This window comes from Pleurodeles waltl, chromosome 8, assembly GCF_031143425.1.
Source record: "Pleurodeles waltl isolate 20211129_DDA chromosome 8, aPleWal1.hap1.20221129, whole genome shotgun sequence".
Lineage (NCBI taxonomy): Eukaryota > Metazoa > Chordata > Amphibia > Caudata > Salamandridae > Pleurodeles > Pleurodeles waltl.
The window spans coordinates 768121420-768146606 of record NC_090447.1 but is presented as its reverse complement, the minus strand read 5'-3'; the positions used below and the strand labels follow the sequence as shown (position 1 = coordinate 768146606).

At 41.7% G+C, this 25187-nt stretch overlaps 1 protein-coding gene across 1 annotated transcript in view; it reads right to left on the bottom strand.

Annotated features, from left to right (window-relative positions):
* ADGRG2 (adhesion G protein-coupled receptor G2) overlaps nt 1-24933 on the bottom strand; it is a 904627-nt gene extending 879694 nt beyond the window's left edge. Inside the window, exon 1 of the mRNA XM_069205012.1 lies at nt 24913-24933. The gene's annotated coding sequence lies outside the window, so the exon portion shown is untranslated. The remainder of the gene's footprint in view (nt 1-24912) is intronic.
* Between the last annotated feature and the right edge of the window lie 254 nt (nt 24934-25187).

Below are 25187 nucleotides of genomic sequence, written 5' to 3'. Positions count from 1 at the left end.
AGTCCGGCAATTTAAAACAGGAGTGAAACATGTGGATGGAGTCCGCCTCCTGGACTCCACATCTATTACATCTATCACCTTTGCCCCTAAATCTGCTATCCCATTTAGCAACCTTTTCCGGGGTATAACAGAGGTTAATGATTGTCATAAAATGTTGGCTTCTTAAATTTGCGGTTAACAAAACCCTGTTCCCCAGCTCAAGAGATTCCTGTAACCAAGGGCCTTCTACCCCCAGCCGAATCTTCCACTTGGAATTGTGTGACTCAAGATCGTCAGGAAATACCAGCAGAGAACGTCATATATTGCGCCAATCCTGGCTTTCTGCTTAATGGCTTCAAGCAAGGGGATCTTAGTCACCGATTTAGAATCTCTCAGGTGTTTCGTCAAAAAATTCAGTAACTGCAGAAATTTTAAAAAATCATCTTTAGGGAGATCGAACAACTCTTGAAGTTCTGTGCATGCACACATTTGCCCAATGCTATAGAAATCCCCCAATGAAGTTGTCCCTAACCAAACCCATTTAGTGGCAACAAAGTCCCAAAATACTTGTGAAAGTAAAGGGTCAGCAGTCATAGATGCATATAAATTGAGCATCGGAACACCCACCAGCCGCTTAACCTGAGACCATCCCCTAAATGCAGCCTTCATAATTTTAAAGCTAGTCTTTTTGTAATAGCTGGTTTCAAGATTCTGACCAAAATAGCCATTGGCTTGATTCCTGTGACTTATCTCATAGATTGTAGGCGATTTGACAAAATTAACCCTCTTCAGCATGTTGGTGATCAGGATACCCATGTGCTGCAACATGCAGGGCCAGTAATACAATTTTAAGCTGGGGTTTTCCTATATTGAGTACTACATTACGCTTGCCCTCCGCCTCCTTTGGGTTTCTTTATGGGGAAATGAGCAGGCACAGTTGAACCAGATGGTAATCATTGACAGCCTGACTTGTGACCAAGGTCCTGATAATAAATGGTTAAAGAGTATTTTGGCATATTTGGGTCAAAGGTGAATCAGCTTTGGTAAAACAATCCTTTGTAATGTTTAGGAATTAAATCCGAGAAGAGGAAGAACTCAAAAACCCACTGTAAGAGACTATGGGTATGATTTAGATGTCAGCGGATGGAATACTGTATCACAAATGTGACGGATATCCTGTCCGCCACATTACGATCTCCATAGGATATAAAGGGATCGCAACACGGCGGACCAGATATCTGTCACATTTGTGACAGAGTATTCCCCTCCACCAAGATATAAATCAGGCCCTGTGTCTTGACCCAAACCTGCAATGGCAGGGAACCTTTCTTAGACTATATGAAAAATGTGTTGGAAAGGTCTTTAACCAAATTTAAGTTGGGTACGATAATATGCTTTCTGTGTTTTCCTCTAGGCCAGTTCAACTCAGTCTATTTTAACTTGCTCCTGTGATGAGTTATCAGACAGACTATCTTTCTTTGTAAATATTATGCACCCTTTAAATGAAAAGTTTTAAAACCAACTTTAAAAACATAGGGCTTTTATCAGCACACACCTGCACTTTACTTCTTACGCATGTTCTCTAGTTCACTCCTGTGTGTAGCAATTGGGAGGTATTTTTTTTTAAATGCCATTCATGTACATAATTGAATTAATTTCTAAAAGAGTTATTCCGTGTTTGAGAAAACGAGCCACTGGTTGTGTGGCCTGCACAAGTAATGGGACTACATTTGCCCTCCACTGGAAACCAAACACCCTATTGTAGCCCTTGACTCTCTCAGTGTAGTGGAGCAGGGCAGCTCAAGCCCTACTCAAGGGAGGTAGTGTGGGCTAGTACCATTCACTGGCACACAATAATAACACTCAATAAATAATTGTCCAGTCTGTGAATTAAAAAAAAAATGAAAATTACATTTATTTCACACACACTATTCAATTCTACGCAGTAATTTATGAATATGTATAAGGCTGGTGAAAAACCCTTTGATGACATTTCATAATCACCTCTGATCCCCTGATGGTTCATATAAACACATCAGAGAAATCTATTGACTTGGTCAAAGGTTCAAGATCAAAAAACCACATGTCAAAACATCATCATTTCAAGGGTAAATGCAGTCATCAATGTTAACCATGTGTAAATTCACTTATTAATGTTAATAAAGCATATGCACTTTGATCAGCATTCACTATCAACATTATTGTTTCAATAAAGCACTTTAAAATTAACTTATCATGTGTTGGTTTGCTTTTTTATATTCTTGTAAGTCACGAAAACACACTCATAAAAATAGCCCATAGAGGGCATCCCATATTGATCACACAACATGCAACCATAGTCTTAGACCCTGGAGCGCACTGTAAAACATGCATCTTCCTTTAGACACCTTCAGGCCACCATAACCTCAGCCATAGATTTCATTCCTAGAGGACACTGTGCTCCCAGCTGTAGAGCTCAAGCTCCAAATACCTCATGAGCTCTTGGGGGGGTCCCTTTCCAGGGATTAAAAATAGGAAGTATACCTTATGGTGAGCCCTGGGCCCTGGCCCACCCCAGGGACAGGAAACTCTCTGGCAGACGGGCTCCATGCTCTCTTGGCCTCGCTAGAAGGTCAAATCCTTTACTTGGCCATATCTCAGGCACTGGTGGGCTGTTTTACTCCATCTTGGGCTCATTTTTCTCCTGGTGGCGAATGCTAGCCCTTTCCTTGGGCTTCCTACACTGCAAGGTGGCAAACTTTGCTGGAAGCTGGTCCTGGGGGCAACTGTAGTCAGAGTCCTTAGTCCAGATGGATACCAGGGGATTCCTCCTTCCAGATGTCCATGGTTGCCACTTCCAGTTCCAGTGTCCAGCAGAAAATCACAACCAAGAGAGAGCCCTCTCCCTTGCACGAGAGCTTTTAAGTGGAGTTGGAAGGTTCCAGAAGCGTGGCACCTCTCACCTATCCTTGGGGGCCGTATCACCTCACTGCCCCTGATCTAAATCTCCTGAACAGTCTCCTGGGATATAACAAAATGGTTTCACCTGGGAGTCACTAGTAACATTTGCTCTGGGTGCCTTATTTCCATCCCTCGTTGACATCACTGCCAGGGCCTTTCCCACCAAATCTTCAAAGGGAGCCCCCTTCTGTGTTGGCTCCAGAGGTCTGGGCTCCATCACTGGATCAGTAAGCTTGGGGTGCCCATCCCTGGTACAGTGTGACAGCTGATTGGTTGATTCAGACCCTTCATTCCTACTCCTTTCCTCCTCAGGAGCAAAGTAAAGCACTGTTGATTTTTCCCATTGTGTGGGGGGGCATTTTATCCTGCTGCTACAGAGAAATGCAATTAACTTGGCACAGCAGGGGCTCTGATCCTGAGCTGAGCCAGAGAAACATAATGATTCGAGGTGACATATAATCCGCACATATATCTTCTTGGAACTCTCATATTTGAGTTTGCCACAAATTTGCTGGTCTCTGTACAACAAGGAGGAGCAAAGCTGCACTCTAAGGCAGCCTTCCGCTTAGCTGTACAAAGAAGTGTCACTACAGACGAGTCAGTAAACCATACTGACTTTTTCTACAAGGGTACACTAACATTATGAGGCATATCCCATGTCAAAATCCAATCTTGTAGAATTCCCCCTGCACCAGGCTATCTCTATGCAGTTACAAGGCTGTGCATCACAGGGGTCTCCCCTGCTCAGCCTTCACACGTGTGCACATGCATGTGTACGTGTGCTCACGTTTAACCATCCATGCCCCCCTTACCCTTGCTGCGTCGCAGCGGCCTTATCTTAAAACGCAGGCACTGGCAGTAAACATACGTAGTCCATTTACTGTGAGTTACCGTAGGTGAGTCACAGGTGGTGTGGCTCACCCACAGTAAAAAGGTTAAAAAAAAACAGGTGATCAAAAAGCAAAAAATGTGGACAGAGTTGAAGAGCAGAACCCATTGCCTGCCTTACAATATGTAATCAACTTCTTTATTTATGTTCTTTGGATGGTGTTCCGTGATTGGGAGATTTTTTTAACAAATGACATTAGTTTGCCTAATTCAAGTACTTTTAAAATATTATATGTATTCAAAACTGTATTTTTTGGATGTGTTTTTATGATTGTGACGAAGAAAATCAAATAAAGTCATGAGTGATTGACTATTAGTACTGAGACTGTTTCACGACTCAGCCTAGACTTAGATTGGACTATTCCTTTGCAAACTTCTGTATTTCATTTTCCCCACATACATTTTATTACATGGTCAATGAACTGCATACACGATATATTCGAATTGCTATTAGCAAAATGAGATTGTGGAATAGTTATTCCATTGTAAGTTATCTTGTCTCCAGTCAAGATTTGCTCTAATACTGAGCTTGTCCCCTACTGATGGTGTACACTAGGTTGTATCAAATTCCAAATCTCAGTGAGGCTTCTTTGTTCTTGTTTGTTCACTGGCAAATGTCATGTCATTAAGCCATCTCTGAGACTGCAATTTTTCTTCGGAGCAAATAAAGTTCTTTCTACTGACCACACCATTATTTGAAGTTTATCCAATTCTTTTTTCATATTTTCTGGAATGTATTTGTACTGAGGTTGGCTGCTGTTACACATACCAATTATCTTTATTTGTGCGTTGGTCTTTTGTGCAGATCCTGCTAGGGATTGAACAAAGCTCCCTTTCAGGAGTTTTTGAGCAGATTCTCATGGTATCCTTTTTCACTTGGTGTCCTGAATATTGTCTAAGAATGTTCAAAGTAATCATCTTTATGTGAATAGTTACTTCTGATATCAAGAAGCTGTCCAAAATGAAGATTGCCTTTGAGAGTCCTGGGATGGAAGCTTTGGTAATGTAGCAGACTGTTCTTTACCTTCTGTTTGGTCTAGCTGGACTCGAGGCCACCCTGAACCATACAAAAGCAGACCAGAAAGCACCAGCCTATACCAAGCAAAGCACAACAAATCTAAAGACTGCTAACTTGCAAGCAGAAAAGGAAATCCTGTCTGCAGTTTGGGGCTGTGAACATTTTCATTTGTTTCTGCATACAAAGTCCTTCACATTTTTGTAGTGAGTCCAAAAAGCTCAGTTAATAAAATCTCAATGGACTGAAGCCTTTTCATCACGTTCTAGGTAAAATAGCTCAAAGCAAAAGCCTGCTGCTCTGAGGCACATGACTAATCGTATATGAAACAATAAGACAGGTGTTAGACCTGGCCCACGATAATCAATGTGGCATTGACAAATTACTGTACATAAAATGTGATTCACCTTTTTGGGTGACTTTGCATGTCCCATGTCTGCCAGTGTCTTGCTCAAGGCATTGCTCCAGTGCAGCTACAAATGTCCCACTTTACTATAGTTGGTTAGGAAGAAGAACAATTGATGTTTTTGAGCCATCCAGTACAGACAACACCTGTTAGGCACTACTGATGAAAACTGCAGGTTCCCTGAAGTCTTGTTCATACTGAGAATGGCTGTGGATCTGGCCATTGCAGTCTTAGACAATTGCTTTCCACTTTTGGAAGATCTAGTATCATCAAATTAGACAATGCTTCTTTTTCAATGGTAGAAACGTCAAAGACAGTGCTGATTATACCAGTGCTGTCATTACAAGATCAGATCCCTATCAGTGCAAACCAACAGAAGTGTTCCATCACAATCCTGAAAAGAAAACACAGGCTAATTGCAGTACTGATACTTACACTGGATTATTTGCCAGATAATGACAGTCTATTGCAACACTAAGCAAAGGGCCACTGCAAGTCTCCTTCCAAGTTGTTGTTTGTGAGAAGCAAACAAACTCTCATATCGCAGGCAGTCACTGTGGCTCTGCAGAATCAGAAAAAAGGTTTTCCTGATTGATATTCACAATAACAGGAATATGTGGACAAAAGAAAAGATTGTTGATTTTATTTGTGCCAAGAGGGATTTTGTTGGCAAAAAGTAAAGGTTCATACAACTGCAGCTCACGATTTGGCACTCAACTAAACTTTATCACTGCCATAAAGGAATTGATGCTCATGGTTTGGAGAGATGGACACACATTGAAGAGAAACTCTTCCTATTTTTGCATGCGCTAAGATGATCACTTTGACTTCTCGACATTTGAAGAGGACACTAATAATGAAGACCTGTTAGAAGAAATCTCTACATCTAAGAATTCTCTTATGGTCTATCCCAATACCAAATACACCTTTTCTTCTCCAATTTCTGCAAACCTATGCATTTTTCCCTGTCCAGCCTTGCCCCCAACTCGCTCCTCTGTGCTTGATCTACTTTCGGCTTACCAAGAGTGCATAGTTATCACAATCTGGGACTGAACAACATGGGATATCCCATAAGAAAAAAGGAGATGTAGTTTTGTCCCTTATCAATACATCCTCTGATGCACATGTGCCACTGTGGCCCACCCATTTGAGAGAAGGGTCAATGCCCAACGACTTTTTCCTTGACAAGAAGATTGTCTGTCAGGCTAAACAAAAGTCAGCCTGACAAACAGGTTGGGCAGCCAGGAGCAAGACATGTGTAAATGTGCAGGCACTGGCTGCGTGAGCTGAACTTTGCTAAGCTGTGGGTCTTCTTAGTCTGGCAAACCTGCCTCAAGACCACCCCCCGCCCTCCTTGTGACAAGAGAGAGTGTTACTGGTAGCCTCGTACCTGGACACTTCAGTTTTAACCCTGAAGTGCCCAGGGCTGAGTGTCAATCACAGAGTGAAGTGGGGTTGGCAGAATCACTGACCCACTTCCCACTCTAACGAGTGAGAGACTGCTGCCTTCGCTCATTTGCTGACCTTAAGGCAGCAGTCCCAACCCTCCTGGGACCTCAGGGGCTTCCCTCCCAGAGAGCTGCAGTTAAGGTAAGATTTATGTCTGGTGTGTCTGTGTATGTATGAATATGTATGTGTATTTGTGAGTGAGTATTGTGGATGGGTGTGTGTGTGTGAATGCCTGAGTGTGAGTCAGTGTGCTTGTAGGCGTGCGTATCCCCATCCCTGCTAAAATTACCAGTCACCATTGCACATGTATTGACATTTCTTTTCTTGCTAAATCTTTGGGTACGTGCATTGATGTCTCTGTGATTCATAAGTCTGGGCGTGGGACCAAGACAATATCCAAGTGTGCGCTAAAGAGTACGGCTGCATTCCAGTTTGGTTTCACCATGAATGCATCATCTAACTGCATTTTTATGTTTCCAGGATTCATGTGCATTGTTATCGAATAAAGCAAATGGTCTGGAAAAAATGATGTGCCAGTATTTACTGGGATAATAGAGTCACCGGTGAAGTGCAAACGTATCAAAATTATTGCATCACAAAACCATGCTAAATGAAATAGCATATAAACCCAAGCTTAGTTAGAAACAGTTGAGAGATCTAGGAATGAAACTGAGACACGCATGCCAATACACTCACTTGAGCTCTGCTAAACACATATTATGATGATGCCTACACATGGGTGAATCTGTTTTGTGAAATACATAATCCAACCGTTTTTTTCTTCAATTTGTCTTCAGAGTGAAATTGTGATACAAAAAAAAAATCCCAGTTATGCGTTGAGATATTGCCTGATTTCGCAGCTCGGTTAGTTCTTGTGGTGCAGGGGAGAGAACCTTTAAGAACTGCCTGAACTGTTCACGAACCAGGCAGTTCTGGTGGGTCATGTGTTTTTCACTAGACTAATGTTGCTAGCGGATCCACACAAATTTCCCGACACTTCCTGAAGCTATCAGAACTCAGTTCATGTGCTTTTTTTCTGCTTATTGTAAATGAAAGAGACATTTGCATAATTTCAGTGGCATTCACTTCCTTTATACTGCAGAATGAAAAAATATATATTTCCCACAGCACTATATATGGGCAACTCAGTCTGTGCGTGCTATCTTAAGGAAGGGATTTACAAAAGAGGAACAAAGGAGGAGAAATAGTTTGCCTTGCATAGAAGCGCTCCTTCCTTGCAGGCATTGTCTAGGTACGTGATAAGCAGCCCCAGAGGAGGGCGCTCCCTGTTTCAAAGCTGTTGAAAAACATCTCAGGTGACACTACAACATATTTTAAAGGAGGATCAGAAAGGATGGGGAATGCATTCCATACATCTTGTTTTCATTTTATAGTTTGCAAGACATATTAAGGATTCTATTTGAACTTCATTCCACTATGATGTAATAGAGCACACACACCAATTCTCGCTGTCAGAGTCTGCAAGGCAGCCACAGGCAAAAGGTCTCGAGTTTCAAAGGGAATCCCTGCTCAGCTAGTGAGACCAATGAACTACAGGGGCCTGCAAAAGGCAACTAAACTTGCAGCCTGGTAGAGAGTTCTGCTAACTTGATTTCGGTAGAAGCCTTTCAGTGGTGAAAGTGTCCCTACTGAAGCACGCACTAGACCACAGTCCCATAGCTGTAACACCTGCATCCTGGTCAGATGTAGAAATCACCTTAGCGAGGAACTACATCCGCCATGACAATCACCAGATGTTTCACCTTTTAGAGTCAAGCATGCGAGCGCATGCTCTAATGCATGCATCTTGCTTGTGAGAGTTTGTTGTGTTCAGTAAAGGGCTTGGAGTCTGGCATCATTTCCGTTTCTCTGGGTGAAGCAGGGATCAAGCACTAATTTATTTAACCTAATTAGAGCCCGTCCGCTAATTAGAGCCCGTCCGCTGCTCCCGACATGATCGAGGTACTATTTGTTCTTTTTAATTTCTACTGCCCTGCAAACAGAAAGCTTGTGACTGGCACAAATGTGCCCAGCAGAACCAACAAAATAGCAACGTTTTATTTTTTAAAGCTAACTTGTTTTATTTTGCAAGTCGTCTTTTCTGAGTTTTCGGGCAGGTTTTCTTTTGTTTTTGCTCATGGGCACTGTCCTCAAAAGATGACTATTAACTTGTTCTAAATGTGAGAGACCTATTGCACTGCAAAGGCTTCTTTAACTTCTTGTCAACCTCTATTAAGGACGAAGGACTGTACTTTTAAAGATCGACCAAACAATCACCACATCTGCTAAATGTGACTGGCTGAGTATGCCAACACTGTCACCCACTCAAGTAAAGGAAAAACAGTGGTTAATGCCTAATATTTGCACATCAGTACAAGAAATAATGGCTGATTAGTAAGTCCAAAAGAGTCCTAGGCTTCTCGTTGGTGCTGAACCTGGTAATGATACCCAACCACCAAGGGTATTTGGTGCACTAGATCAAAAAAAGAAGGAAACTTCCTTTGAACTGTGCTAGAAAGGTAATTTTTAGAACAAAATACCAGGGGACTCCTGAAAGCAGTCCGAGTAGTATATTCCAAAGTGAAAAGAAAGTCCGGAGATCAAAACAGGTTGTTTTCACAAATGTTTAGACTTTAATTACTTGAGTCAATGAAATATTCCAACATTGATCCTGAATCTGAATTATCCAGAATACAGCCAACACGTGTTTCGTCCAAGGGACTTTTTCAAGGCGAAGATGTGCAAGATACGGAATTCCTATGTAAACGGTTACGTAATCAAGTGATCCAAAGGCATCTAGTAGTAGCCCCAAGTTGGATGTTCAGAATAGTTGTACTGCAGTGACAGTAGGAGTGGTGGTTTCTGAAGTCATGTGTTCTTATGAAATTGTACGGAGAGAGGCCATGATAAGCCCATCAAACCATAGTAATGGTATCGTAAAGAGCGTGCTCTGGCTTCGACGTTAAGGCAATGTGTGACGATACCATTACTATGGTTTGATGGGCTTATCATGGCCTCTCTCCATACAATTTCATAAGAACACATGACTTCAGAAACCACCACTCCTACGGTCACTGCAGTACAACTATTCTGAACATCCAATTTGGGACTACTACTAGATGCCTTTGGATCACTTGATTACGTAACCGTTTACATAGGAATTCCGTATCTTGCACATCTTCACCTTGAAAAAGTCCCTTGGACGAAACACGTGTTGGCTGTATTCTGGATAATTCAGACTCAGGATCAATGTTGGAATGTTTCATTGACACAAGGAATTAAAGTCTAAACATTTGTGAAAACAACCTGTTTTGAACTCCAGACTTTCTTTTCACTTTGGAATATACTACTTGGACTGCTTTCAGGCGTGCCCTGGTATTTTGTTCCAAAAATTGTCACCCACTCAGACCGAGACTCACTTGAAATCGTTTGACAAACCCAGATGAGGAAAACACAGTATTTGCCACTGCTAACAAGGGCGCTATCACGCTGAAAGTTCCACTATTGCTCTTGCTGCTGCCATGGGAAAAGGTTAATACTGCACCTTTAAGCAGTTTTAAAACACAACAGCACGTTTTAATGTAAGTGCACTTGTGTATCACATCGGTCGGGCAGGCCATTATGCCACTATTTCATTTTTCTTGGTAATCTGCAGGCTAGAGGGTTTCTTTCAACTATTTTAAGTTGCTAAGACCCTAGCATGGCAACTGGTCCCATTCTTGTCCAGGTTGCCAGTAGTGCGTGGCTGGTTTGAACAATTTGGCCACAGCTAATTTTAGTTTCCAGTCTGCCCGGGCATGTTAGCAGGGTTTTGGTGGTCAACAGATCCTGCTACGAATTATGTATTAGTTGGGGTGGACAGTGTCTTGATAGCTATAGAAAAAATTACTGAGAATGCCCCTTCCAACAGAATGGTGCTCTCCCCTCTATTGCCTGCCTTGTGCCTACACCTCTGGGCCTCTTTAGCAATTCCACAAGTTTGTAGTCGAAATTGGCTAAGCCATCACGCTGCTAAGGACACAGTTAGTGTGATCTATTATAATTTAGTTCTTATAGAGCACACCACCACCGGATGCTTCCTGGAGTTAAGAATCAGATTTAGCAAAGACCACTGGAGTGAATTAGCATCTTAATTAGGCTTTCATCAGCTTCCGAAGAGCCATAATGTTTGATGTGTGTTTAAGATAAATAGGCAGCGGATTCAACAGTTTTGCCCCTATGTACCTATGGGAATGTCCACCCTACATTCTCTTCTTTAGAAAAATCACTTGAAGTCGAACAGTGCCCTTCAGATGATATGGTGTAAGCTGGCCTTTACTGTTTAAAAAGAAGCTAGGTGGAGTGGCCCGATGGGAAAAGGATTATTAGCGCTGTTCCAACTCTTCTCCCGTACCCCATAATTTAGCATCTTACCGTAGTTCACCGATCCTGCCTTTGCCCTAATTGTTAATACTCTAGGACGATTTAGGCACCAGCAGTGGAACGGAGTGGCATACCTGATACAGCTTCCTGAGATGTGGCAGTGCAGATGCAGTGTCAAGTGCTCCCTTATCTGCATGTCAGGGGACACAAATCCAGGAGTGAAGATCAGAAGAACCCTGGTGCGCACAAGAGATCAGAGAGGATATGGGTGGTCCTGGGAAAGAGAAGAGCTTCGTATGGTCATCAAATGACTCACCAGCATATGGCATGACACAAGCCCCAACAGTTGGTGTTTTGGGCTGAAACAGTCCAACAACCTGCTGATGAGAGACAGGAGAAACCACACAGAGTGGTGATACCTTCCCCAGAAGATAGGTGCTGCCAACAATGAGGGGAACCCAAGGGTGTGATTGACAATGGCTGTCACTAGGCTCTACGAGCCTAACCAGCCCTGGACTGACCTGGACATTAAACAGCTCCACCTACTGCCAGATTGCACAGCGAAGACCAGACATCTTTTGAAAGAGGGTGAGGTCCATCAGCTCACAGGTTTTCTGGTGCACTGAAAAGGAATTTGTAGACAATGCTTTAACTCATTGGTACTAATACAGATCAAAGAGGACAACAAAGCCTGGTGGTGTCACAGGCAAGTGAGAGGAAAACCCCATTCCAGAACCACAAGCTGTGACATATATAGTGCGGAGCAGGAGCTCGCTCCTTGAATGTGCACAAATGCATTGACTGTGTACAGAGGTAATCCTTCAATTAGCAGTGCTAATTGTTGAGGGAAGGAGTGGTCTGTTACTCCCGAACCCACATCTATAGGCTTTGGTGTCACTGATCTCAGCTTGGTACTGCTACAAAGTTTATCATCTAGTCCCAGGAGGACGCAATACAAGTGAGGAAAAACCACAGCCAAGAGGAGTGTCTTGATGGCAGCCAATAAAATAAAATGAGGCACTCAGTTAAGGAATTAACGTCAATCATAGCTTGACTTCTACTAAAGGTAAGCCTCCACATCCTATCTACTTGCCTGGCAGATAAGCCCCAAAAGTTGACCATGAGCTATTACCCATAGATATCTTTGGCAATACCTTTCAGATATTAAAGATGGAGTTGGTACAATAAGACTGTAACATAAAATCCTGCTTTCTGGAACTCAGAGGAGTCTAGGTCCCTGAAGGCCAGAGTCAATGATCTTGAGAGAAACATGGACAAGAGGTCAGAGAAGCAACATCGGGTGTGGGGGATAATCCGACTGTGAGCAGAATGATGAGCAGCAGTTTAAAGATTAATACCTAGACAAAATGTTCCTGTTGAAATAACGTAAGTAACAGAGGACTACCCAGAGAAGTGGAAGGGCAAGAGAAACAGAAACGTGTGTCGTAATTGCTTTATGAAATAAGAGAAAGACCTGACGACTTCCTGCTGAACCCAGACATACACACAAATTAATCCTAAACAGGGCAAAGGTGACTCCCTCCAGACATCCTCACTATAGTCCACTTCTTTGTAATCAACGAGGAACTGATGCCTATTGCCAGATCAAAATGGGGTATTGTTTTTCGTAAAGTGCTATATAACCTGGTAACCTCTGCCTTGTGACCATGAAAGGAGTTCAGGCAGATAATGGCCTATCTGTTTGGAGAAGATGTCATATCAGTCAGGGCATTCTTTCTGTGTAATCTCCAACAGGACAGAGGAAAGAGTCATTCCTTAAAACCTTAAAAACTGGATGGTGCAATCCACATTCTGGGGATAGAGTCCATTGAGAACACCAAACCAAATAGATATACCCAATGCATGGATGTGCCAGCAAGAAAACCACTAAGGCAATGAGTGAGATCATGAAGCTATTGCCTTCTCCTAAGGCAATGGCTGCGGATAGGCAGGTGTGCTGAAGTGCCTTCAAGTGGTCAGACACTCTCGAGACTCAGGTTCAGACCTGGAGGAAGCTGCACCAACTAGTCAAAAAATGGAGGGTAGCTGTAACACAGGATACAGATGGGATTCTACAACATAGGGAGCATGAGATAGCAGAAGCATTTGAAGGGGTTTCTAAAACCTATACTGGGTTGACAATGGGGTCCCACTTGAGTCAGAGCATATGTGAATGAGTCACAAGTATGCAAATTGACAACTAGTCATCCTACAAAGAAATAAGAGATGATATCTGAAATAAAAAGACTCCAAAATGGTAAATCATGAGGCACCAATAGCTCTACCACATTATGGAGTTTTGGCTCTGATACTGACTTGCCTCTAACTCCTTTGCTGGCTCTAGTACCACGATTCTACCTATGACAGAAGCAATGATCACAGTTATTTCCAAGCCAGGTACAGAGAACACTAACTTCAGCTCATGTAGACATTATCTCTTCTGGAAGAATATGCCAATCTGGTCACGAGTGTCCCAGAGGCCAGACTGAGGCTCATTCTTCCGCGCTTGGTCTAACCTGATCAATCAATTTTTGTCATGGGACAGCTGCGGGAACACCACTGAGAAGGTTTTACACATAGAATACAATCATCATAAGGAGGAAACACTCTACTGATCTCTCTTCACAGTGGAAAAGTGTCTCATGGCTTTCAGCTTTGTGGCTAGGTTTAGAGAATGGGTGATGTCTGTATATAAAGAACTCACTGCTTGTTTTAAAGTAATTGGAGGCTACTCACACCCTTTTTACATACAGAAAGTGACGAGACAAAAGTGTTCATTCTCCTATTTGCTGTTTGATCACTACATGCAGCTCATGGCAGAGAAAGTCTGAAACAATAATAACATCAATGAAGTGTGTATAAGGAAAGATTAATATAAAATGAGGATGTCTTGACATTGGTCGTTGACCCCATCCACTCAATCCCACCTCTGGTTCAGGAATTACATACAGAGCGGTGGCAGGTATAACGTCAGCCTGCAGAAATCCCAGGCACTGAACATACCTGTCCAGCAAGATCAGATTTTGCTTATGCAATTTTCCTTTCTTGTTCAAAGGCTGATTAAAACAATAACCTACTCTGAAGTTTAGATCACACCTAAACTGAAAAACGTAATCCCACCCTATTACAACCAACATACAAGGTTATTTCCCTTGTGGCATTTAGGGAGTCTGCCCTGGCTGGGTAGACTGGAGGCAGCTAAAATGACTATGGCCCTCATTACAACCTAGGAGCTCTTCTCAGAAGACCGCCGAGGCAGCGGGCGCAAGGATACAGCCAGTGCTGGCGGTATTTCTGGCTCCCTATTTCGGCTTTTCTGCTGGGCCAACCCAGCGGAAAAGTCACATCAACATTGCTGCTGGCTCGTAATAGAGCTGGCGGCAATGCTGATGTGCAGCGGGTGCAGTAGCACCCATCGCGCATTTCACTGCCCGAAATTCGGGCAATGAAATGTGCGATGGAGCTATGCCTGGGGGCCCCTGCACTGCCCATGCCAATTGCATGGGCAGTGCAGGGGCCCCTGTGGGCACCCCAAGTCCCCCTTACCGCCAGCCTTTCCATGGCGGTGTTTACCGCCGTGGCCAGTCTGGCGCTCGGGACTCATGATCCCCAGGGCAGCGGTGCTTGCACCTGGCGGTATAGTGGAGGGGCCGGCCGTATGGCCGTGGCTATTGTGCCAAGATCATAATAGATGGTGGAACACTGCCAGCCTGTTGGCGGTGTTACCGCCAGCTTACTGCCGGCCACCAGAGTCGTCATGAGGCCCAATGTTTCCAAACAGTCTCTTCTGATTTCAGGCTGTGCCGCTCAAGCCCCCTTCTAGAGATACATAGAAATGCAAGAATCTATTGATAGCTTTATATGGGCAATGAAAAAACGAGAATCGCAAGAGGTTCCATGATTCTGCTACCTTGAAAGAGAGTGCTAGGGATACCTTGCCTATTAAAATATTACCAATTAACGTAGCTGCTATATCTGGTCGAAAGTGACAGGGAGGAGTCTGAGATGCAATGGTGCTTTGTGGATCAGGTAACAGCAGGGACACACATATGGCGAGTACCATGGCATGCAAAGAAACACTGAATGTGGAAGCTACAATTGTGACCTATGACTAGAGCCACAGCAAGAGTGTGGGGTTGAGTAGCTACTAAAATAGGCCTATTGACGTTCCCATCAGCCTTCACGTCCCTATTGGGCAAAACTGATTTCAGCTCAGCTGTGGAAGAGAGTGCCTCCAGTGCAGGGATCAGGGGAATCGTGTAAGGATTTGAGGAGAGAGGTATCAATGAGATCCTTGGAAACAATAAAAAAAAGAGAATGATCTACTTGAAACAGAAAGATGTAAACCCTATTGATTCCGGAATTGGGTCATTCATCGCACCAATGAACTTCAAGCCACCAATCACTGATTTCCAAATTGCTATCATTAAAAGAGGAGAACAAGAAACTCATCCGAGTTATATGTCTTTATAGGTAGCACTCCTACGGGAAAGAAATCTCTAGGACAGAAACAATGGGAAAATGACCTAGGCTAACAGTTCACGAGAAATGAACGGGAGGAGATATACACCAGAAGTTACTCATGGACATTGAATGATTGATGCTGTTTAGATGATGTATTTTATTTATGATAGTTGCATACATTTATGGTCTTATTTTAAACCAAATAAAGTCAATTGAATTGAATTGAGTTGACTAGTCTGTGCCTATTGGAAACAAATCATTTATGGACAGTTAATGATTACAGGTCATAAAAGTGGTGCCACCAAGTTCAAACTAAGCCATAATTAAAACCGCGATTTTTCATTTCTTCGTACTGTATCTAGTAGTATCTTTGCAGCTAAATAATTTCAGGTCTGGTTTCATAATGCAGTTCTCTAACAGACATAATCCTTTAAAATATACACAGAGTAGCCTGTTGCTCCAGGCTGGCTATTGTCTATTTAGCATTTTATTCTTCCTCCAACTGAGTAATTTATTTGTGATGCACAAGGGACTATTTTACATTGCAGCAGTACACCGAATCATCACACATGATGTCACTATCCCACAGATGCATTCTGCAAGAAACAAAACAATGTTTGCTTGTTTTTTTAAATACAGCATGCTTTTTAAATATTTTAATCTGAATTCAAAAAATATTGGTTTTGCCAGTCCTTGCTAGGGATGTCACCTAATGTTTTAAAAACTAAGGACCAGATGCACATAGCTATTTTCTGCTCAAAATCAGCCTGGTTCCCAGAATTGGGCCATTTGCAACCTGAACATTGCATTTTGGTATGTACCAAGGCTGTTTTGCGAATGAGTGCTCTATTTACCAAATCGCAAAATAGGTTTGCAAGTTTCTATTTGAAAGGGGCGTGCTGAGGCCGTCCCTTCCAAATAGTGAGTTGCAGTTGTATGGAAGATTGATTTGGGACCGTGAATGCAGTCGCAATACAACTGCAGTTACCACCAACTTGAAATTGGTGGTAATCCATTCGCAAACGGGAAGGGGCCCACAGGGGACCCCTTCCCCTTTGTGAATTGAAGTGAAAATATTTTTTCAGTGCAGGTAGTGGTCCCACCGACCACTGCCTACTCTGAAAAAATGAAAAGCAAACTTTTTTTTTTTTTTTTTTAAATGCATCCCGTTTCTCTTTAAGGAAAACTGGCTGCATTTTTCAAAAAACTGCTTTATTTAAAAAACTGCTTTATCCCCAGCAGGCCACTATTCCTGTGAGTGTGACCATTCCCAAAGTTGCAAATTGCGACCTACCTCATGAATATTAATGAGGTAAGTTAGTTGTGATCCCATTGGGAATCACTAAATGCGTCTAAGACACATTTCTACATTTCATTTTGCAAGTCTCTAAATGCGTTTCGGAATGAGCCGTAAGGGGATAAAACTGTGTTGGAAATTTGCGATAGCTGCAATTTATGAACTGGTCAAAATTATTAGTGTATTCTCTACCACTACAAGTGCAATTTGCAGTCACAAAATCCACTAGTCCAACCCATATGGATAATTTACATTTGTAAATGCCGATTTCTGCCCACTCGGCACTTAAAAGTGCAAAAACATGTGTGACTTTAAACTGTGATGAGATTAGAACCCTGGCTCAGTTGAATTCAGAGCAGGCCATGCAGCAGGAAATGACTTTGTTATAACTGTTGGGTGGGTCGTATATCTTGGCATTTAACCCGTTTACAAGCTTAATCACATCGTCACCTCGTGTGGTAGCGGACCCACATCATTTTTTCAGGCTTCCAGTCCATTTGTATCTCATTGGCACCTGTACAGAAATCGCACTCAGGCTCAGCCAATCAGAAAGCTTAGAATAGTGCCTCAGCACGTGCCTGCTTTCTAGGGCAGGGGCAACAAGCAGGCAGAGAGCCCAATTAATAAACACTATCAATGCCAGGGGCAGAGTTAAATGCCTTTTTAATTTACAGTTTGCAGAAGACACTAGGGCTATTTAAGCTGTGATAGAGTTGACAGGTTCCCCACTGCCCCTCCACAGAGCATGCAGCCGGTCTTGAAGAACTGGAATAACATTTCTTTTGACTCAAGATGAAGTCATGAACATCTTCCGCCAACTACAGAACAGTGTTGCATCTCTCAGTTTTATTATTTGGCAATGACAAAACATCCCCGCCCGGTTTTCATAGCGCAGGAACGCCACCCGGAATCCACCCCAGATTCTTTCCTCTTCTGCTTGAGAAAATCCCCCGAGTCACCAGAATGTGAAACTTGCAGGCCGCGCAGCCGCTGTGAGGAGCGCGCCACCAACCGTGGAGGGAGCGGGCTCGCGTCAGAATGATTATGAATGGCGGAAGGAAAGAGATAATGGAGGTTGGGGAAATGGGCGAGAAGACAGAAAGAACAGTAAAGGAAGAAAGGCAAGTGTGAACAAAAGTGCGAGACGATATATTTCACATGATATCAAAGAATGAAAGAGGCTAATAAATGGGAGAATGGCGATGAGGAGGAAGAAGTGATGTGGAAAAAAGAAGAAAGAAAGGCATCAAATGGGATCAGAAATATAAAATACGTAGAAGAAAAAACGAAAAGATAAGAGAGAAAAAAGCAGAAGGGAATAGAAAATGGAATAAAAGAGTGGGAGAAAGGAAGAGAAACCAGGGAATTAGAGGGAAGATGAACAAATGCGGGATGACAGTAAAGGAAAACGAGAAAATAAAGGGAGAGTATGGGAGATTTCGAGAGAAAATTCGAATTGAAAAATAAAAAAGGAAGGCAAAGGGAAGGCTTGGAAAAAGGGAAATGGAAGATTAAAGTTGGGTCACGAGAGAAGCAGAAAATAGAAGAGAGAAAAGACGGGATGAGAAATTAGGGGAAGGGTAGAGTATGACTTGAGAGAACGAGCGATGGAATAGAAAAGAAGTTATGTTACAGAAGAGAAAGAGGGAAAATACGTGCTTTCATTAAAACATATGATAGGCGTGTGCTAAACAATGTAACATTGCAAGCAGTCTTGACCCATCCATTTCTCGGTACAAAGGAAAACAGATTATGCCTGCTGTAATGGTTTTAGTTTTGAAGGAGTTGATGGACAAAGAGGTGGCAGAAGCTCTCCAAACGGGACACAGCACAAAATATTTTGTCTCCTATAATACATCTTTACTTGGATACCTAGGTAAGGCTCAAGGTGGGCAATGGTGTGTATTCACCAAATAGGTTCAAAATTAGGGGAGGCTCCATAGGGGTGCATGTTGACACCTCTATATGTACTGGTGATGTGTGGGTAAGCAGATAGTGTGATTAGATCGCCCCGCTCCCGGAAATTATGCCAGAAACATGTGGGCATGCACCTTTATGTTGACCATAATTTATTGTCCTCTGGTAGGAGTCCAGCAAACTATTGATACTTCTGCCAGTAACAACAACGCCGACGTAGCAGAGTCAAACCTGGCTAAGCTCAGTTTGCTTCCAGTAGGGCCAAAGAGTGCCCAACGCCCATGGAAAGAATTACTGGACTTTTGGTTTGATGGCACACGAGGTTGCATAAGTCATTTGGCATCCAGTGCTAGAAATGGGGAAAAAACACCCTGGGATCCCCTACATTAGGGATTAAGGGCTAATGGCTAAAAGGGGGCTCATTCACAGGAGAGTCACTAGGCGCTGAGTCTGACGAACAACTTATACATTCATTTATCAAAAACTCAGTCCCAAAGGCTGTTAGGTATAGACAAGTACTCAAAATGAACAACCTAAATACCCAGAGCAGAGATACCTCTGTAAACATAAAAGTTAGAATGGGGGTCATGGTGGGATCCCTTTTATATTTCTAACGACTACCCTTAAAGTTTATATGTTAAATGCTTAATAACATGAATTCATTAAAAAACATACCCCAAAGAAAATGACAACAAGGACAAATGTGTTGGTAAATCTTTTCAGACTTATTGAACTGGTCACAACCTGTCTGTACTTTAAATTATCTTACTAGGTTCAGGAACCTGCTGTAGAGATCTCTATGCACTCAGCAGGTTCCAGGTTTTCATAGAAGTAAGATAACCTTGGTTGGTAATGTTCTTGCCAGAGAGATCTTTCTGTAGTCTAGTTCCAGCTTTGACTCATCATGAAATAGCATAAAGTGTTAATGTGCCTGCTGCAAAGAACGGTGTGCAACATGGAGGTCATACATTTATATTTTATGCAGCTAACTCAGTGGTTTAGTGTTTTTGTTTGCAAAGATCCTTGCGTTAACTGCAAGTCATATTTTACAATCCTTGTAATGAAGCTTAGTGAGTTATGAATAGGGTTTCTGGTCTTATGATACTTATTTTTTTAACATTTCCATCTTTATTTATCTATATTTATAATTTGCCCATCATATTGTAATTGTACTTAAACAGTGGTAACTACCCCTGATTAGGCGTCAAAGCGCTTTTCGCAAGTAGCATGCCACTCCAGAACCAAAAAAGGCTTAGTGGTGGATTAGTATAAGAAGATTTGAGTTAATTTGAGTTGAATAAAATAATGGAGGGACAGAAGTCAGAACAGTCTAGCAAGTGTTATTCAGGACATCACAGTAGTAAGATGAAGTTTGGGTTGAGTAAAAGGAGAGGTGGTGGAGGGAAGAGTCTCTAGAAATGGATTAGTGAGATTTTATTAGAAAAATTACGTTTGGGATGGGTCACATGAGAGATACATGAGGGAAGAATTTAGAAAGGGTTGTTTGGGTGATCATAGTAGTAAAATGAGGTATGGGATGATCCACGGATGGATAGAAGAGGGAAGAGTCTAGAAAGGGTTATTTTGGAGATCATAGTAGTAGAATGAGGTTTGGGATGAGTCCGAGAGTAGAGGCAGAGGATAAATTGAGAGAGGCATAGGATGAAACATAGAGTAGTGCATTGGATAAAGTCAAAGGTTTTTTGTTTTTTTCTTTCACAGTAGGAGTAACGTCATAAATATTTAGAGACATAAGTACATAGAGAAGTTATACATGTGTAAGGAAGAGACTATATTGCATTTTAAAGTAGCATTTTATAAACTCCGGCTTTTAAGTGATGCTGTATGTTAAGCTAATTTATTTGTGACTTTTTATACATATTTTTTTATTTTATCCTTTTCTCAATATTTAAAAAGTGAAGCACTTGTAGAAAAAAAAGTTACTATTTACATATTGAGATAGATAAAACAGAGACCTATAAGCATCTGTTCAAATAACTTATATGAAAAATACGCAGTGACCTATATATATATATATATATATATATATATATATATATATTTAACCATAAGTAGTATATACATTTGTTAAGCAGTCCTAACGGTATATCTACAATCAGTATAAATAATTGTACAGAGAAATACACATATCTAGATAAATACCTATAATGAAATTATAAATGTTTATATACAAAGGGATACACAGAGATATGCTGTAGATTAGTGTTTGAGCACGGTGGTTATGTAGAAAAGAGCCAACTATTGAGTAGTCTTCTGAAGATAAGATAGTAATCCGTGGATTTTATGTTTTCGGGTAACAAGTTCCATAGTTTGGCTGCTTGGACCGGGAAGGATATGCCATCCATGTTTTTTTATCGCATATAGAGATGTATTGCTTTGTGTGTGATACAAAGAAGCTTGAGAAGGTTGAAGGTGGATCTTCTGGCAGCAGAGTTCAGAATCTGTTGTAGTTGTTTCATGGTTGAAAAGATGACCTGTGGTAGAGGCCATTGGCATAATCCAGTGTAGACATTACAAAAGAGATAGTAGCCTGGACAGTTTGTGGAAACCCCAGGTGGGGGAAGATGAGTTGCAGAGTTTTCATTGTAATGAATCTTGATCTTGCTCAATTGTCCAATTAGGCAGTCATTGATAAATTGGAGTCCTTAGTAACTCCAAGGTTTCTTACTTCTTTATATAATTTAGGAGGTGGTTCCAGATCATCAGGTCAGGCGCAGTGTGGGTCATAATTTTTTCAACTGCCACATGTTAGTATTTCAGTTTGGAAGCATTCAATTTGAGGTGGCACTATGTCATGCACTGATCAACGACTCAGACACTGGAAAGATTTGTGAGTTTCCAGTGTCTTTGGGGTTTCCAGTTTAAGTAGTATTTGTATGTCATCTACATAGTTATAGCATGTGAGCTGAAATTTATTGACCATTGTCGGTAATGACTTCATGTAGATATTGAAAAGCATGGGTGAGATTTAGAGATATGAGGAACCCCTGTTTTTGTGAAGTATGGATTGGATAGTATATAGATGACTCTCTCTTCGTTCTGTTTTGAAGGTAGGATGCGATTCTGTCAAGAACAGTCCCCTCTATGCCAACTTCGTAGAGTCTCTGTATTAGAGTGTCATGGTCAACTGTGTCGAAAGCAGCTGAGTGGTCCAAGAGAAGTAGTTCAGCGATCCTACTGCAGTCTACTATGTTTTTAAGTTCATCCCAGATGGTGATGAGGGCAGATTCTGTGTCTCTTCCTGGGCAGAATCCTGTCTTGTAGTCTCAAAGTATGGAGTCAACTTAAATGAATTGTGACATCTGGGCGAATGCTACTCTTTCGATCAGTTTGCCCAGGAAACAACCATTTGTAATCGTTATATAGTTATTGGAGTCATGTGGGGCCAGGGTTGTTTTCTTTAATAATGGAGACATGCATGCCTTTTTTTGACCTTCAGGAATGATTCCTGTAGTTAAAGAATTATTGATGATTCTTCTTACTGGTGTGGCAGCAGAGGTAGATTAAAGAATGTTCTGCCAATATCGGTATTTATCCAGATTTATTTTGTGTATATTTCCACATTTACTTAGTTGATAAATATGCACTCATACATTGATCCCTGTAACGTTTTAGCAAATTAAGCAGTCAAGTGTAACAAAACTCTTCATCCACAGGTAAATAGTAATATTATATAGAAATATATGTTAACATATGCCTGTATTTAAGGAAATATCATCCTATTTTTTAACTTCTGTTGATATTTATTTTCTCAGCTGTTTTCCTGGATTTCATGATAGACAGAGCATGGACAGTCACGCACAAGAAAGGTATTTTTCTGCATTTTTCTGCCTTGAAAAATAAATACAGGCAGGAAGCACACTTTTTTCTGTCTTTATCAGTAAAATTAACTAAAAATGGAAATGAAATCTAGGAGCCTTAGTAATGAAATGACACTAAGGAGCTGCATGCAAACTGTAACACATGCGACTAGAACTGTATTGTTATTTCAGTCTTTCATTAATTAAATACTACTAAAACATTTTCTTTAGGTACTATTAAACACTTATCAGTAGGTGCTATAAAATGGTTAATAGTGGAATTACTCTGATTGATAGATACAACTCACATTTGTGGAATGCATGCATATTACTTAAATACAGAGCCTAGAAAAGTAAAAGACCTGCCTTAAGTCATAGCTCTTCCCTTAATACTTGTTAAGCGACAGTAAGTGAAGTGTCTTTGTTTTCTTAGTGGAATGCAGCTGACTCCGACTCAGAATGAGACTCATACAGAGGGAGTCGTGATGACCGTTTAAGTGAGGCATGTGTGTTGGACCCAGCAGGAATTAAAAATAAGGCACCTCTGGCCAAATGTAGCAAAGGGTTTTTCCCATTCTGTGTCAATGGGAAAATGTGTTCGTACATATGGCCCCTCATTACAACTCGAAAAGATTGCTTCTCAGAACCAAAAGCACAAAAAGTGTGAGTGCCGCTGAATGTGTTATGTTGTCAAATTGTACTGGTGGACAGCATATTTTGTTGAGGCTAGCACGGACCCCAGTAACAACTCAGTAATAACTGCTGGAGCCAGAATCCGGCTGGATCATTTTAGAAAGTAAATCTCTAATGTACACCTGAAAGTGCTTATACTCTCGTCTATATAAAACTACTGTAGCCCCAAATAATGCTGCCTGTCAAGCAAAACTTCTACCAGTTCTCAACTATGGAGGAGAGGCATTCCCTGGGAAAGCTGATAAAACTTAAGACCTGGTACACTGAACTTTAAAACAACCTTTCTTTGATCTCCCATCAACAAAACTGTGGTAACCAATCCATGCGTTTTGCCTAAAGGCAACATAGAAGCACAATACTTGAAGTGCTATTATAATGGAAAGTTAGCAGATATAAACATAAGCTAAGGATGTCATATGGAGTGAGGTCAGTGGGATATGAGGCAACTCCCGTTACTGAATATATCACAATTACAATTTATGTGGTAAGCACTGCACCCCAGGCAATTTTACTCAGGTAAATGTTGAATGGTCAAGCTGGTTAAAATTTACTATGGGAAATAATCCCAGAAAGTAGTAGGATATTCATGTTTTGGTGCAGTAAGACCAAAATCCAAATGTAATGTACCATTTTTGGCTAATAATTGTAACTGGTGTTATTTATCCCACGCAATCAAATCCGATCCCTGTGGTGTAAGAACATACATGGTGTAATGTGGGTTTAACAGGAGTTGGTCGGAAATAAAAATATGCCGAGCTTTGTAACTCACCTATAGCTTTGGATCTCGACAGAGATACCTCTATTTAAGTATTGTCAAATAAACCAGCACAATTGTATTAAACTGCGAACTCTATGAACTACTGGGGCAGACTTTTTATAGAGCAGTTCACTGGAGCCAAAAAAGGCAGAGATTATGAGAAAACTTTAGTCCACTTTAGTCCACGTATTGTGCTTGTGAAAGGCTTTATATCACGAACACGTACTTGAGGAGAAAACTCCGTTAAAGAGTAAGAACATACGGGATAATCTGCTGCTGTGTCTGTGGATACGAGGGGTTGGGGTCTGGTGGTGGTCTTTACATTCACGAAGCTGCCGGCTAACGAGCTAAAAGAAGCAAGAGCAAAAAAAGCAAGCAAAGGGATGGATTTACATAAAATTGAACCCATTAAGGAGAAAAGAATTTAGAGCACCACTTGGCATTAATGGAGGAAATGCACGCGGTGTAATTTTTTTGTTTGAATTGCTTCTGGTTTTATGAGATTGTGCTCTTTCTTTCGAGTAGCCTAGACATTCTTCCGTCTTGGTTTTTGCAACAAAAGCCGATTTATTGCCATTTGACGAGCCGTTTGAGTTGTACAAGATTAGTTGTCGCGAGAGCAATGATTTTTCTAGACAAACCTAAATTTTAAACCCCATGCTGTAAGAAACGCTCTGAAGAGAGGCATTGTGTAGGATAACACTGCTCTCTCTACATCACTGTAATTCTGTATGCCTTAAACGGACAGGTACCAGCACTTTAAGATGAGTCTGGGAGCGCAAGCACTTCTCAGCACAGGTGTAATTCAGACCCCAAACCAGCACCAACATTTCCAGACGCCCATAAACCACCCCCTCTCCACCTCCCCACCTCCCCACCTAATCCACAATCGCGTGCAAAAAACAAGCTGCGAGGTCTCCTTACCTGACTGGGGTGATGGTGGACCTCAGTTCTCAGCTGCCCCTAGAGGACTCCGATTACCAAGAAAAAAGGCAGCCACCTGGCGAATCGGGCGCTGAGCGACTATGGGACTCCGGGATGACTTTTGCTCCAAGTTTAAAGGAAAAGAAACAATAAAAAGGCTTCTGCGGCGTTTCAAAACAAACACTTTTCGAGCCGTGTCGATTCTTCCCGAGTTATAAACTGGATTGGATTTTCTGTCCGTAAATGAGAGGCACAGGTGTGGTGTTCCAGCGGCA